Raw genomic sequence first — 15046 nt, forward strand, 5'->3', positions numbered from 1 at the left:
AGGATTAAAAAACAATTGCACTTTCCAACATTATTGTTCCTTTTAATTCCCTTTCATGCCTGTGTTTAAAAAAAAATGACAGTTCTTTTCTGAGCTCTTTTTTCTTATAATGCCTTCTAAATGGAGTCACCAGCAACCAACACACATACTATTGAAATTCTGTTTTCCTGCCACTCGTCCTGGAGCTGTCCTGGAGCTACAAATTTATGAAGCACATGATCTGCATCAGAAAGAGATGGTTTAAAAAATATAATTCCAATATGAAAGTTTAACCTTTGGAAAGTTGATTGGCTACATTTTATTAAGTCACAGTTACTAGCATAACATGAGTTATAACATGAGTAACACCAGATGTTAGAAAATTATTCAAATACCAATCAACCACCCATTCCCCCAATTCAAATCATATAAACCTAGGACAGTGGTCGGCAAACTCATTAGTCAACAGAGCCAAATATCAACAGTACAATGATTGAAATTTCTTTTGAGAGCCAAATTTTTTAAACTTAAACTATATAGGTAGGTACATTGTTATTAACTTAATTAGGGTACTCCTAAGGTTTAGGAAGAGCCACACTCAAGGGGTCAAAGAGCCACATGTGGCTCGTGAGCCGCAGTTTGCCGACCACGGGCCTAGGAGATTTAACTACAACTATGTAACATTTTGGACCTCACAATATATGCTCTAGCAAAAACCAAGTAGTATTCTAATGTCCAGATCTCAAATATAAGTCAATCAAATATAGTAGGGCAAGATGAATCAAGAATTTTAAATGATTAACTACACTGTAGTTTTGTGTAAAATTCATAGATAATGAAAGGCAGACAGATTTAAAAACTCTCTCCCCAATATTTTCAGTGTAGGTACCTATTATATAAAACTAGGAGCCTGGTGCACGAAATTCGTGCACTGGGTCTGTGGGAGGGGGGGGGAGTGTCCCTCAGCCCAGCCTGCCCCCTCTCACATACTGGGAGCCCTCAGGTGTTGACCCCCATCACCCTCCAATCGCAGGATCGGCCCCTTGCCCAGGCCTGACGCCTCTGGCCTAGGCGTCCGGCCCGGGCAGCGGGGACCCACAGCTACAGCGGCCCCGCAATCGTGGGCTTCGCTTTAGGCCCAGGCAAGGGACCCCTAGCTCCTGGGACTGCCAGCTTCGACCATGCCCAGCTCCCATCGCTGGCTCCACCCCTACTTCCTGCTATCACTGGCCAGGGCGGAAAAGGCACCTGAGTCTCTGATCATGGCTGGGGGGCAGGGCAAAGGCGGCCCCAGGGCCGCCTTTGCCCTGCCCCCCAGCTCTTAGCTCCCCCCTGGGTTCCCGATCACTGTCAGTGTCAGGGGGCTTCTTCCTGCTTTCCCTTTTGCCTCCCTGCATTGTGCCTACATATGCAAATTAACCGCCATCTTGTTGACAGTTAACTGCCAATCTTAGTTGGCAGTTAATTTGCATATAGCCCTGATTAGCCAATGAAAAGGGTATCGTCGTACACCAATTACCATTTTTCTCTTTTATTAGTGTTGATGTTCATCACATTGAATGAAACACTACAAAGCCAACTGCATTACAGTTTCCATTTACCCTGCATGTATAATTAAACTCAATAAAATAAAAGCATATAACAAAATCTTTCCACAATTTTACAGGTCACCCTCAAACAACTTGACCTACACAAGACTTGTTAGCCAACTCAACCTATCATTCACAAATCAATCCTCCTCTCTTCTCCCCGGGTAATACTCCATACACAGTAACAACTAGAGAAAAAGAAACCTAATAATAAAGAAACAAAAGTCCCTACTACACATTCAGGAAATTCTTTTAAATTTCAAAAACAACAACCTAGTCCTACATTATACTGTTTATAAAACATTCAGGGGGAACAAACAAAGAAACATACATATTCTATCAAGAGACATTCCAGATAGCAAAAAGTTTCATGTGGAAGAGAATATTAAATTATCATTTAAATTGTAATTCCTTATTTAATTTTAAACCATTATATTTTACATGCTGGTAAGATTAAACCACCCATGATCTACAGAGCAAAGTTTGGCTAATGTAGACCCAGCATCTATAAAATTATAAACTGACATGGTATGTTTATAGCTTAATACCTTTCCTGGTCAATTCATTGAACTCATCCTCTTCTATAGGCATGGAATATCTTCCAGACCTCACAGCATTTACTTTTAAAATCTGTGTCATTGTTCATAAAAAGGACAGTGGACATCACTGAAAAATTTCACAGTAAAGAGTTCTGAAAATTCTCTTCTCCGTAACAATGAGAACACTAGCAGAAACTGTCAGAGTCAACTTTTTTAGAATCCTAGAAATTAAACAAAGGCTCACAGCAATTCAGGGAATGATTATTCAAGAAAAACAATCAAATCTCCATAAGAACAATGAGTATTGTGACATTTTAATTTGTCCTATGCCCATGAAACCATCTCCTGCTCCACGGAAGTCTTGAAAAACAACAGCCACAATCAAGTCTGGCAGTCCAATAAGCTGGAATTCTTTCAAGGCACCATTCCCAAAGAAAGGTCATTATTGGACATGACAGATTCTACATGTAAGGCTGTCAGTATGTAAACTTACTCAGAGCTCACAAGTACAACACACTTCCCCCAAGAGAATTGTGAAAACCAACCAGAGACAACTGTTGAACATAACTCTTAAAACAAAATAAGAAAACAACACAATTGAAAAACAAGCAAAAGTTCTAAACAGATACCTCACCAAAAAAGATAGACAGATGGCAAAAAAAAGCATACAAGAATGTGCTCAACATCATAATGCATCAGGGAACTGCAAATTAAACCAATGAGATAATACTGCACACATGAGGAGGCCAAAAATCCAAAACACTGACAATACGAAATGCTGTCAAGTGTGTGTAGCAACAGGAACTCTCATTCATTGCTAATTGAAATGGAAAATGGTACAGTTGCTTTGGAAGACAGTTAATCAGTACTATTTAATGCCTGAACTCCTGATTTCCTTAAAGTCTTTTTTTTGAGGTATTTTTTTTCTTTTTATTAAGTCAACTTTCCAGACACCTCAGTTCATCATCCGTAAAAGAAGGATTATAGTCTGATCAAAAGGAACATCACAAGGTAACTGTAAAATAGTAATAAATGAATGTTAGCTATTGCTGTTGCTATTATTCCCACTTATTATTTTCCCCAGCAATAATAATTGCTTTTAAGAGTATATTCTATCTATGATAACTGCTTTTGAGAACAGGAGCATAAATATCTAGCATAAGCCACTTTAAGGAATTTTGAGGCTCCCACACAGAATCAAAGGAGACCACTATAAGGTATGTCTACCATAGGCTGGCTCTCCACTACCACAGTAAAAGGTGTAAAGGCTTGTGTGTTTTTTTTTTCTTCTTTCTTTCTTTCCCAAAGCTGCCAACAACTCTAGAGCTTTTTCCCCCTTCAGGACTGACGCAGAATAGGACACACAGACCCCAGTCTTTCTTTTGTTTTGTTTTAACACTACAAGTCTTAACACTAGGTATTTTCTAAATGTGATCTTATTTGGAAATAAGGTCTTTGCAGATGCCTCCAAGCAAATATTACTTTAAATCATTCTTATTTTAAGCATTTTATTGTTAACTAGAGGCCCGGTGCACAAAAATTTGTGCGGGGGGGAGGAGGAGTCCCTCAGCCCGGCCTGTGCACTCTCCCAGTCTGGGACCCCTTGGGGGATGTCCACCTGCTGGCTTAGGCCCACTCTCCGAGGAATCGGACCTAAGCTGGCAGTCAAACATCCCTCTGGCAGCCCGGGAGCCCTCAGGGGATGTCCACTTGCCAGCAGGGGGGCGGGCCTAAGGTGCAGTCTGACATCCTTAGCGCTGCTGAGGAGGCGGGAGAGGCTCCCGCCACTACTGCTGCACTGGCAGCCGTCGGCCCAGCTTCTGGCTGAATAGCACTCCCCCTGTGGGAGTGCACTGACCACCAGGCGGCAGCTCCTGCATTGAGTGTCTGACCCCTGGTGGTCAGTGTATATCATAGTGACCAGTCATTCCCAGTCGTTCTGCTGTTAGGGTCAATTTGCATATTACCCTTTTATTATATAGGATATTATATAGGATTGCTGTAGGGAACTAGGTAGTGCCTAACAAAGTAATGGAAATACAGAATTTTTTCCATTTCCTAAAACCATAGTGACATATTACCATACAAACTAGGTACTTTCAAAACAACAGAAATTTATTCTCTCATAATCATGGTGACTAAAAGTCTGAAATCAAGGTGGCAACAGGGCCATGCTCCCTCTGAAGAGTCTAGAAAAGGATCTCTCCTTCCCTCTTCTAGTTTCTAGTGGTTCCTGGTAATACTGTTCTTAGGCTTGTAGTTGCATAACTCAAATATCTGCCTCCATCATCACGGGGCCAGAATGTTCCCTCAGTGTATCTGCTCTGTGTCTCTCTGTACCTAAATCTCCTTCTTCTGTCTCTTATAATGACCTACGCTAATTCAGTATGGCCTCATTTTAACTTGGATTACATCTGCAAAGACCTTATTTCCAAATAAGATCACATTATAAAATACCTAGTGTTAAGACTTGAGCAAATCTTTGTGGGGGACACACTTCAACCCACAACAGAGAACATCACTAAATTTAAGAAGCTGTATCCATGCTCTGCATATTCTGGAAGTCCCTTAGACCTCCTGTTTTCTTCATATACCTCTGTGGGTAGTGCTTTTAAAATGATCCTAGCCCTCTGACCTTACAACTACATCAAGCTAAAAAGCTTATGCAGAGCAAAAGAAACCATCCTCAAAATAAAAAGGGAACCAAACTACTATATGGGAGGACATATTTGCCAATGATTCCTCAGATAAGGGGTTAATTTCCAAAAAAAGATATAGAACATATTCAACTCAACACCAGGAAGATAAACAATCCAATTAAAAAATGGGCAAAGGAGCCCTGGCCAGTTTTGCTCAGTGGTTAGAGTGTTGGCCCAAGTACTTAAGGATCATGGGTTCCATTCCTGTCAAGGCATGTACCTTGGTTTCAGGTTTAATCTCTAGGCCCTGGTCAGGACACATACGGGAGGCAACCAATCAATGTGTCTCTCACATCAATGTTTCTCTCTCTGTCTCTCTTTCTCTCTCCCCTCCACTCTCTAAAAATCAATGGAAAAATATCCTTGATTGAAGATTTTTAAAAAATGGGCAAAGGACTTCAATAAACACTTCTCCAAAGAGAAGATATACGCCCGTAAACACGAAAAAATGCTCAACGTCACTAATCATCAGAGATGCAAAAAAAATAATAAGGTATTACCTAACACCTATCAGAATGGCTACTATCAATAAATCAACAACAACAAGTGCTGGTGAGGATATGGAGAAAGGGAACCCTTGTGCACTATTGGTAGGAATGCAAATTGATGCAACCACTGTGGAAAACAGTATGGAGTTTCCTCAAAAAAATTAAAAACAGAACTTTGTTTTGATCCATCAACCCCACTTCTGGGAATATATCTTAAGAATCATGAAACAACAATCAGAAAGAATATATGCATCCCTATGCTTATAGCAGCATTACTTATAGTAGCCAAGATATGTAAACAGCCCATGTGCCCATCAGCATATAACTGGATAAAAAAGCTATGGTACAAGATCAACGAAAGGATTTGTATGCATGCATATAAGCCTAACCTATGGACACAGACAACAGGGGAATGAGGGCATGAGTGGGGGGCTGGTAAGGCAATGGGGGAATAAGAACACATATGTAATACCTTAATCAATAAAGGAAAAACAAAACAAACAAAAAAGAAAGAAAAAGCTATAGTACATTTACGCAATGGAATACTATGCGGCTGTAAAAAATAAGAAACTTTTATCCTCTGCGACAGCATGGGTGGACCTGGAGAGTATTGTGCGAAGCAAAACAAGCCAGCCAGAGAAAGACAAATACTATATCATTTCACTAATATGTGGAATCTAATGAACAAAATAAACTAATGAACAAAATGGAACTGGAAACGTGGATACATGGAACAGACTGGCTGGTGCCCAAGGGGAGGTGGGTGGAGGTGACTGGACAGAGAAGGTGAAGGGAATAGAACACACATGCATACCCCATGGATACAGACAATAGTTTGGTGAAGGCCAAGAAACGAGCAGGCAGGAGTGGGTGGAGGTGGGTGAAGGGGGCAAAAAAGAAGACACCTGCAATAATGTAAAAAAAAAAAAAAGCGCTCTATAAAAATTTCTCTTCCCAGGTAACAGGCGTGATGGTATATTTAGAATAAATTCAAATTTCCTGATACCAGAAATGGGGTCTTATATCATTAACCATTTATAGTAACCATGGTACCAGAAACCATTCAAGTACTCTCTTGTTTCAGTTGTGTAATCTGTTTCTCAGGGGACATCCTGACTAGGTAATATCTTTTAACTGAGTTCCTATGCCATGCAAGAAAGATCTTATGGCTTTTCCTCACACCTCACATCCTTATGTTTTCCTCCCTCTGAGACTATTTTATATCATTTCAAAAATCTCCTAGAAGGCATTGATTTGACTTCTGAGAGTAGCACCACTTTTCAAAATATGCATTAGTGAAATTGCTTCCAGGTTATCATGCTTTACAGTTGTGCTTGGTATAGTTTTCCCAAAGGAAACCACAACTTCTTTAAAAGAAGTTATATGATTATGACTTCATATATGTAAACCAGTCCTCCACCAACATTGTTTTCTCAATTGGTTCTGATCTGTTCTCAATTCTACATTTGATACTGTGCTCTTTTGTAAGTAAAAACAAACCAGCTTATTTATCCCTTCCAGGTTCTACCACCATTTTGTTCTGTCCTTTATATTTTCTTATAAAAATAATTAGAAATGTTCTAAAAATAAAACTAACTTCTGTATACCTATAATACAGAAAAGAAGTAACATATTATCAAATACAGTTTAAGGCCTCTATGAATTCTTCCTTAATGACGTTCTTCCTCTCTTTCCTCTCCACAAGTACATTCCACAAGTTATCTCTACAACTAACTACTATGTGGATCCTCAGGCATTATTTATATTTTTGTTAAATTATATAGTACTAGAGGCCTGGTGCATGAAAATTTGTGCACTCGGGGGGCAGGAGGGAAGGGGGTCCCTCAGCCTGGCCTGCGCCCTCTTGCAGTCCCGGACTGCCTGCTGGCAGCCGGACATCCTTAGCGCTGCCGCAGAGGCGGGAGAGGTGCCCACCATTGCCGCTGCACTCTCTAGCCGTGAGCCTGGCTTCTGGCTGAGTGGTGCTCACCCTGTAGGAGCGCACTGACCACCTGGGGGCAGCTCCTGCATTGAGTGTTTGCCCTCTGGTGGTCAGTGCCTTTCATAGCGACTGGTCCGTTCCCCTGTTTGGTTGATTTGCATATTACCCTTTTATTATATAGGAGGATTCTACGTATTTTTAAACATTAATTCTGTGTTATATCTATTAGAGTCCTCTGCTATCTTTTCCCCCCTCAAATTATAATTCTGACATTCCTCATATTGGTACACATTTCTCTGACTCATGATTTTAATAGCATCTTCACTCTTCATTCTAAGAATATTACAATTTTTATAATCATTCTTCTACTGTTAATAGACATTGAGTTAGTTTCCAGGTCTTTGCAATTATAAACAATGCTGTTTTGAACAACCCATTAGTGATTCCTAACTAGTGTTTTTTTCAAAACAGCTTTATTGAGATATACCACATATCATATGTCACATACCATAAAAATGCAACCTTTTACAATTCAGTCATTTTTGGAATGTTCACAAAACTATGCAGCCATCACAGGTATCTAATGCCAGAACATTTTTATCATCCCCAAAAGAAACTCCCTACCCACTCTCCATTCTCCTGATCTCAGTCTCTGACAACCACTAACCACTTTGTCTCTATGAATTTGCCTATTCTGGACAATTTACATAAATAGACTCATACAATATGTGGCCTTTTCTGACTGGCTTCTTTCACTTAGCATAATGTTTTCAAGGCTCATCATCCCTGTTGTAGCATGTACACTAATTTGATAGTAGTGATGACTTCATGAATGTATACTTATGCCAGAACTTATCAAACTATACAATTTCAATATATGGAATTTATTGTATGTTAATTATTACTCAATAGAGCTGTCCAAAAGATAGGCAAAATATTTCAATAGATACTTGTAACAAAGAAGATATACATATATAAGTACACAAAAGATGCTCTACAACATTAGTCATCAGAGAAATGCAATTAAAATTACAGTGAGTCATCAATACACACTTACTGGAATAGTTAAATTTTAAAGTATTAACAATACCAACAGCTGATATGAATATAGAATAATTAGAACTGTCATATGCTGCTGATAGTAAAACAAATGGAATAGCCACTTTGGAAAAAAAGTTTGGCAGTATTTCATGAAGTTAAAAATATACTTCTCATATTACCTAGCAGTTTCACTCTTAGGTAGTCACCCAGCAAAAATAAAAATCTATGACCGCTCAAAGGTCTGCAGGCAAACATTTATACTTGCTTTATTGCTAATAGCCAAAACCTGGAAACAACCCAAATATCCACTAACTGGAGAATGGATAGACAAATTGTGGTACATATGTATGATGAAATCTACCCACACACAAAAAGGAATAAACTAATGATACATGCAATAACATGGCTTAATCTTAAATGGATAATGCTAAATTAAAGAAGCCATACACAAAAGGCTAGATACTATAGGATTCCATTAACAAGATGTTCTCAAAATGCAAACCTATAGTAGCACATATCATCAGATCAGTGTTTGGTAGAATCTAGGGGTGGGGTCAGTTAATTGATGATAAAGGAGCATGAGAGAACTTCATAAACTTACTGATATACTGTATATCTTGATTATGGTAATAGTTCACAACTGTTTACATTTGGCAAAACTCATAGGACTATATTCCTAAAAAGAAAGAAATTTATAACATGTACTAATAAATTAAGTCTCTCTACTAGTAAAACTGACTTTAAAAACTAAAGGAGCCAGGAAAAGACATTATACACAGAATGAAGGAGACCCCAAGTATCTAACTAAAAACAACACAAGACATAGGACAATGGAATATCGAAGTGCTAAAAAACTAAGTTATATATCTAGTTTAAAAATAAATCTTTCAAAAATGGAAGTTAAATAAAAACATTTCACGAAATAAACACAGAGAATCCATCACCAACAAGCCACACTACAAGCAATGTTAAAGGAAATTCTTCAGACTGAAGAAAAATGAAGAAAACTTGGATCTACAAGAAAAAATAGAGCACTAGAAATGGTAAGACATAGGCAAATAGAATTTACTCTTATTATCTTAATATCATTAAAACCTACTCAAAAAGAAAATGCCAGGCCTAGAATAGTGCACTGGTGTGTTCTATCAAACACTTAAATAAATATAGTCCTCATTTAACGCTATCAATATCTTCTGCAATTTTAAGCCAAATGACCAAACAATTTTACCATAGGCTAATTGATATAAACAAGAGTGATGTTGCTACAGCATCTCATCAATGTTATAGCAAAACAAGGTTATTTGAGGACCTGCCGTAATACCAATTCTACACAACTCTTTCAAGAAATAGAGGAGGATACAACACATCTCCTATCATTTAAAGAAGTCAGCCAACATTAAAAGTTTTGAGAACAATCAAGTTATACTAAGTTCATGGGTAGGAAGACGATACTATAAAGATGGCTATTGTTCCCAAATTAATCTGTATATTCAAAGCAATTCCTATCAAAACCCCAAAAATATTTCTCAAAGTATTTCATAAAGTGATCATTAAATTCATATGGAAGATCTAAGAACCAAGAATAACTAAGATAAAATAACAATTTTTAAGGAGTAGGGGAGAAGTTTAACCTATTGGATATTGTTTTATTTTAGAGCTAAAGTAATCAAAACACTGTTATATGTGCAGTGGTAGACAAATGAGGCAGACTAGATGAGCTCAAAAACAAAAGCAAACATATGGAAACCATGTGGGACAAACATGACATATCCATTCATAAGGAAAGGATGTCCTATTCTAGGAGTTGGCAAACTATTTTTATAAAGGACCAGACAGTAATATTTAGGCTTTGAGCCTATGTAGTCTCTGCCACAACTGCTAAACTCAACATTGTAGAACAAATGTTTTAGCAGCCAGACAACAAGTAAGCAAATGGATGTGGCTGTGTTTCCATATAATTTTATTTACAAAAACAGATGGCGGGCTAGATATGGCCCATGGACCATGGCTTTCCGAATAGTGACATAACAATGAATGAAAAATTCAGCTAAAGCCATTCCTCACATCTTACACAAAACTAAGTTTCAGGTAAACTAAAGTTCTAATGTGAAAAAAATAATGCTTGAAATAGTTCAGAAGACAATGTAGATTATATTCAGGACATGCTAGTAGAATTTCACATTAAAAATTACTTTAATATACCTGGGGGAGAATGGCTGGGGGGAGGGGGGGTCAATCAGGGAAAAAGGAGACATATGTAAAACTTTAGACAACAAAAAAATAAATTACTTTAGTATAAAACAGGGGTCTTCAAACTACGGCCTGCGGGCCACATGCAAATACAAATATTGTATTTGTTCCCGTTTTGTTTTTTTACTTCAAAATAAGATACGTGCAGTGTGCATAGGAATTTGTTCATAGTTTTTTTTAAACTATAGTCCGGCCCTCCAACAGTCTGAGGGACAGTGAACTGGCCCCCTGTTTAAAAAGTTTGAGGACCCCTGATATAAAACATTTAAACAAGGCACATAAGTTATTTTAACTCTTCATGTTGATCAAGAATTTTCATACTTTTTGTTAATTCAAAAAGACTCTGGATAGAAAAATCTTAATTTACTTCTTGTATACCTATGTGCCCATATACTACCCTCATTTTTAAAAAAATATATTTTACTGATTTTTTACAGAGAGGAAGGAAGAGGGATAGAGAGTTAGAAACATCGATGAGAGAGAAACATTGATCAGCTGCCTCCTGCACATCCCCCACTGAGGATGTGCCCTCAACCAAGGTACATACCCTTGACCGGAATCAAATCAGGGACCCTTTAGTCCTCAGGCCGATGCTCTATCCACTGAGCCAAACTGGTTACGGCTACCCTCATTTTTTAATGACCTTCCTATCTATATATATACAAGCCTAAGCGACCGTCACAAATGAAACAACCAAATGGACGACCGAACAGGCTGTGTGGGGCAACAAGGCCGGCAGGTGCGTTAGTGAGGGACGACCAAACGACTGAGCAGCAGGCTGCAAAGATGGCAGTGCCCACAGCCAATAAGGAGGGAATATGCTAATTGACTGCCACACCCTCAAAGATGGCGGCGCCCACAGCCAATGAGGGAATATGCTAATTGACTGCCACAACCTCAAAAATGGCAGCGCCCAATCTCCTCAGCCCTGCTGGGGCAGCAGGCATGCGGCAAGGCCGGGCCCGCCCATAGGCAGGCCCAGCCGCTCCGCACACCTGCTCCGGAGTCCTCCAGTCCCCTCAGCCCCCCAGCTGCCCAGGGCTGGCCCAAGGCACAGGCAACCCTCAAACCCTCAAATGTCGGCTGCCCAGCCGCCAGGGCTGGCCAAGGCTCAGGTAACCAGGGCCAGCCGAGGCTTGCACTGCCGGCAGTGGCAGCAGCAGAGGTGCGATGGGGGCACAGCCTTCCCCTGATTGCTGGGTTGCCTCCTGCCCAAGGGCTCCCGGACTGTGAGAGGGGGCAGGCCGGGCTGAGGGAACCCCCCTCCAGTGCGTGAATTTTCATACAGCAGGCCTCTAGTAACTTTATAAAGCATTTCAGTGACTTCTCTGAAATTCTTAAACCAGTGCTCATTTGAAAGTTTTGCTACTAATACAACTGCTTCAGCTTCCTCAACCCCCACTTCCTTCAGAACAACAAGTCTTAAGACAATTCAAAAATTAAATGACACAACTAATTTTTAAAAATAAAAACACTCTGCTGGTTTTGCTGCTTACCTATTTCTATTTTTTAAGAAAATAGAAATAAACTTCTAGAACCGGACTGGGGCCCTATAGATATCCATACTTTAGAGTAGACTATAAATGTCTCTGAAATTTATATAAAATTTTGTGTTATGTGTCATATTCTATACAAAAGCTCCAAGGTTTTTCTTGTTTCTTAAAGGGCATTATGACCCTTCAAAAAGTTAAGACTCTGTTCTAGAGGCTGGACATATAGGGTGTCCCAAAAAACTGTATATACATGTTTCTTTCTTTTCACATTTAACCCATTGGAATTAATGGTTATTTGAAGTCTGTATGCATTTCTTGGGACACCATGTATAAAAATATCAAACTGAATTATCAAATTGTAAAGAAAATAGAGGGTTTTCATAGTTACAGACAGGGGATGTGGGCCAAGCTGTCTATACCAGGAAACTCCTGAAATGATCCTAAACCTTAATTTGAAATGAAATACACTGGGGGTGGAGGGGAGTCATCATAATAGACAGAAAAGCTAAAGGTGAGTTAAGAGAGGATCTTTCAATCAGAAGTTGCTTTGATGTTTTGGATCACGCCTCAGGGTTTGTACTCCCACAGACCTATTGGCTTTAATCTCTTTTTAAGGGCCAGACAGTACTCATAACCCCAATATAAAACATATGTATCAATAAGGTCGGACCAAGAACAACAACCACCAAAAAAATCACGTTTTTATATGAATCATCATCATTCAGAGTTAGAAACTAGAACAATAGTAACTTAACAGTTCTAGAGCGCGTTAAAGTGCTGTCAGCCCTGGTCGGTTGCTCAGTGGTTAGAGCGTCAGCCCGTGGACTGAGGGGTCGCGGGTTCGACGATGGTCAAGGGCATCTACCTAGGTTGCAGGCTGGACCCCTGAACCCCTCGGTAGGCGTGGGGTAGTGCGGGAGGCAACCAATGGCTGTGTCTCTCACAAAGATGTTTCTCTGTGTCTCTACCCCTCACTTCCGCTCTCTCTAAAAATCAATGGGGACAATATCTTCAGGTGAGGATTAACAAAAAAAAAAACCTAAGTAAATGGCTTTCATTTGCTGCTTTCCAGGAGACCTTCACTATGCCCCAGGTGGGAAGAGGAGAGCAGCTTCCTCTTGATAAAGAACTGTTCTGGCCTCGGTTTGTGCGGCGTCAGGTAGGACTGGAGCATTTTTGCACACGGCCAAGCGCAGGTAGAACGTTTCTGAGTGTTGGTGACGGAGTCAGAATTTAATTACGAAATGGATTCGTGGGGAGTAAACTATACTTTAGATGAGGCGTAGGTAGGCACGTAGGGGCCGTTGTGTGGTTGCTTCTGGGGAGGGAAGGAAGCTGAGGAGACACAGTTTCCTCCAGGGGCGACAGCAGGAAGGCAGGAGTGCAATCGCAGACGCCAGGGACAGGACGCGAGGGAGGAACCCTGAGGCTGCGAGTGGGCGGACCTGCCTCAGGCGCGTGAAGCAGCCCGGCTGAGGCCCCCCATCTCGAGGCAGCCAGCTTGACCCAGTGCCCTACCCCTCCAGCCGCCCTTTTCGTCATCCTCCCCTCAGGGTCGCTCACCACCGAGACTGCTGGCTCCCACCTCCGTTCCGCACCTCGCGAACCCCAAGCGCCACAAATTCAAGTAGGAGTTTCAGAGCTTCGCGGTCCCGAGCGTCTCCCACAATGACGGACTGATAGACCAATCGAAGCCCGGTTAGCCTCTGACGTCCAAAGCAGTAGGCGTGGCGAAGGGGGGCGGGATGTATATGTTGCCAAGACGACGGCTTCCGGGTGGGCGTGCCGAGGTGACCGGAAGGCGAGGCTCCGCGGGAAAAGCTGCCTTGCTGGATGGACGAAGCGTTTTGGGGCCGAGGCCATTTCTAACGGCGGGCCTGGTTTTGGGTGAAGCCACCGGCTTCTGTTTATTTTTTTTTTTTCTCCCAACAAACGATTTTCCAGTCCAGTTATAAAGTTCAAGTTGTTTCCCAAGGTAAGCATGTGGTAACACCAGCCCCTGGTTATATTTGCGGTAACAGCAACTCGGGTCCACTTTGTCACAGAAGGAGCAGGCACAACACAAAAGAAAAAGACGAAAGTCTGGATTTTTTAAACATTCAGTAACTTCTTACCGAGTGAATTTTTCATTGCACTGCACACATTTTTTTAGTCTTTAAACATTGGATGCAATTTAAGTTACGATTAAATTTAAGAACCTGGTTCTTTCTGGATCCCAAGTCTCATCTGAACCGCGTAATGCACAGAAAGAGACCTGAATTTTAGAATTTTCTGTACAGTCTCAAAGCTTCTCTGACTTCTGTTCTTAACGCCCATAAATCTGAAGGTAAATGGTTTATGGACAGGTGCTTTGAGGCCAAACCGTTCCAAGTTCAAACTGATTCAGCTGAGTTTCTCGTTTCTTCCAGAAATAGGTTTAATTTGAAATGATTGAAGCCATTTGATGCAAACCATGTTTATTTTGGTTCAACGTGTATGGCTTTTGATGATGATGGTTTCACATAAGTCTACCGCATTGGTGAAAGAAAGTAAACGTTTCTATGTCACAGGAGAATCAGGGCTTTCTACGGACAGATAATAATTTTTTTAAATTCTTACAAGCGTTAAAAGACATCATTTTTAAAAAATTCAAACTCGTTGTTAAATGCTTGTCCCCAAAATCTAAAAGAAACACGCCAGCAAAGCTTACCTGCTTTGCAAGAATTTATTCCTCTCTAGAGCAGGTGGTTCTCAACCTTGGCTGCACATTAGAATCACCTGGGAATCTTTTTTTAAATCCTGATTTCTGGGCCTCATCCTCCAGAAATTCTGTTTCTTTGTTATGGGGTGAGGCCACAACATTAGTAACAAAGAAACAGAATTTCCGGAGGATGCGGCCCAGAAATCAGGATTTCAAAAAGATTCCCAGGTGATTCTAATGTGCAGCCAAGGTTGAGAACCACTGCTCTAGAGTTAGGGCTGGGGAGCATTTACGAAAGCTTAAGATCTATATGTGTTTAGGTCCCTGCCAAGTCCTTTCTTAAAAT

The 15046-nt window shown here is 40.5% G+C and overlaps 1 long non-coding RNA gene across 1 annotated transcript in view; it reads right to left on the reverse strand.

Moving 5' to 3' along the window:
* LOC132217401 (uncharacterized) overlaps positions 1 to 13680 on the reverse strand; it is a 180027-nt gene extending 166347 nt beyond the window's left edge. Inside the window, exon 1 of the long non-coding RNA XR_009448888.1 lies at positions 13584 to 13680. This is a non-coding gene — a long non-coding RNA (uncharacterized LOC132217401). The remainder of the gene's footprint in view (positions 1 to 13583) is intronic.
* Between the last annotated feature and the right edge of the window lie 1366 nt (positions 13681 to 15046).

Source organism: Myotis daubentonii, chromosome 15 (assembly GCF_963259705.1).
Source record: "Myotis daubentonii chromosome 15, mMyoDau2.1, whole genome shotgun sequence".
NCBI classification, from domain to species: domain Eukaryota; kingdom Metazoa; phylum Chordata; class Mammalia; order Chiroptera; family Vespertilionidae; genus Myotis; species Myotis daubentonii.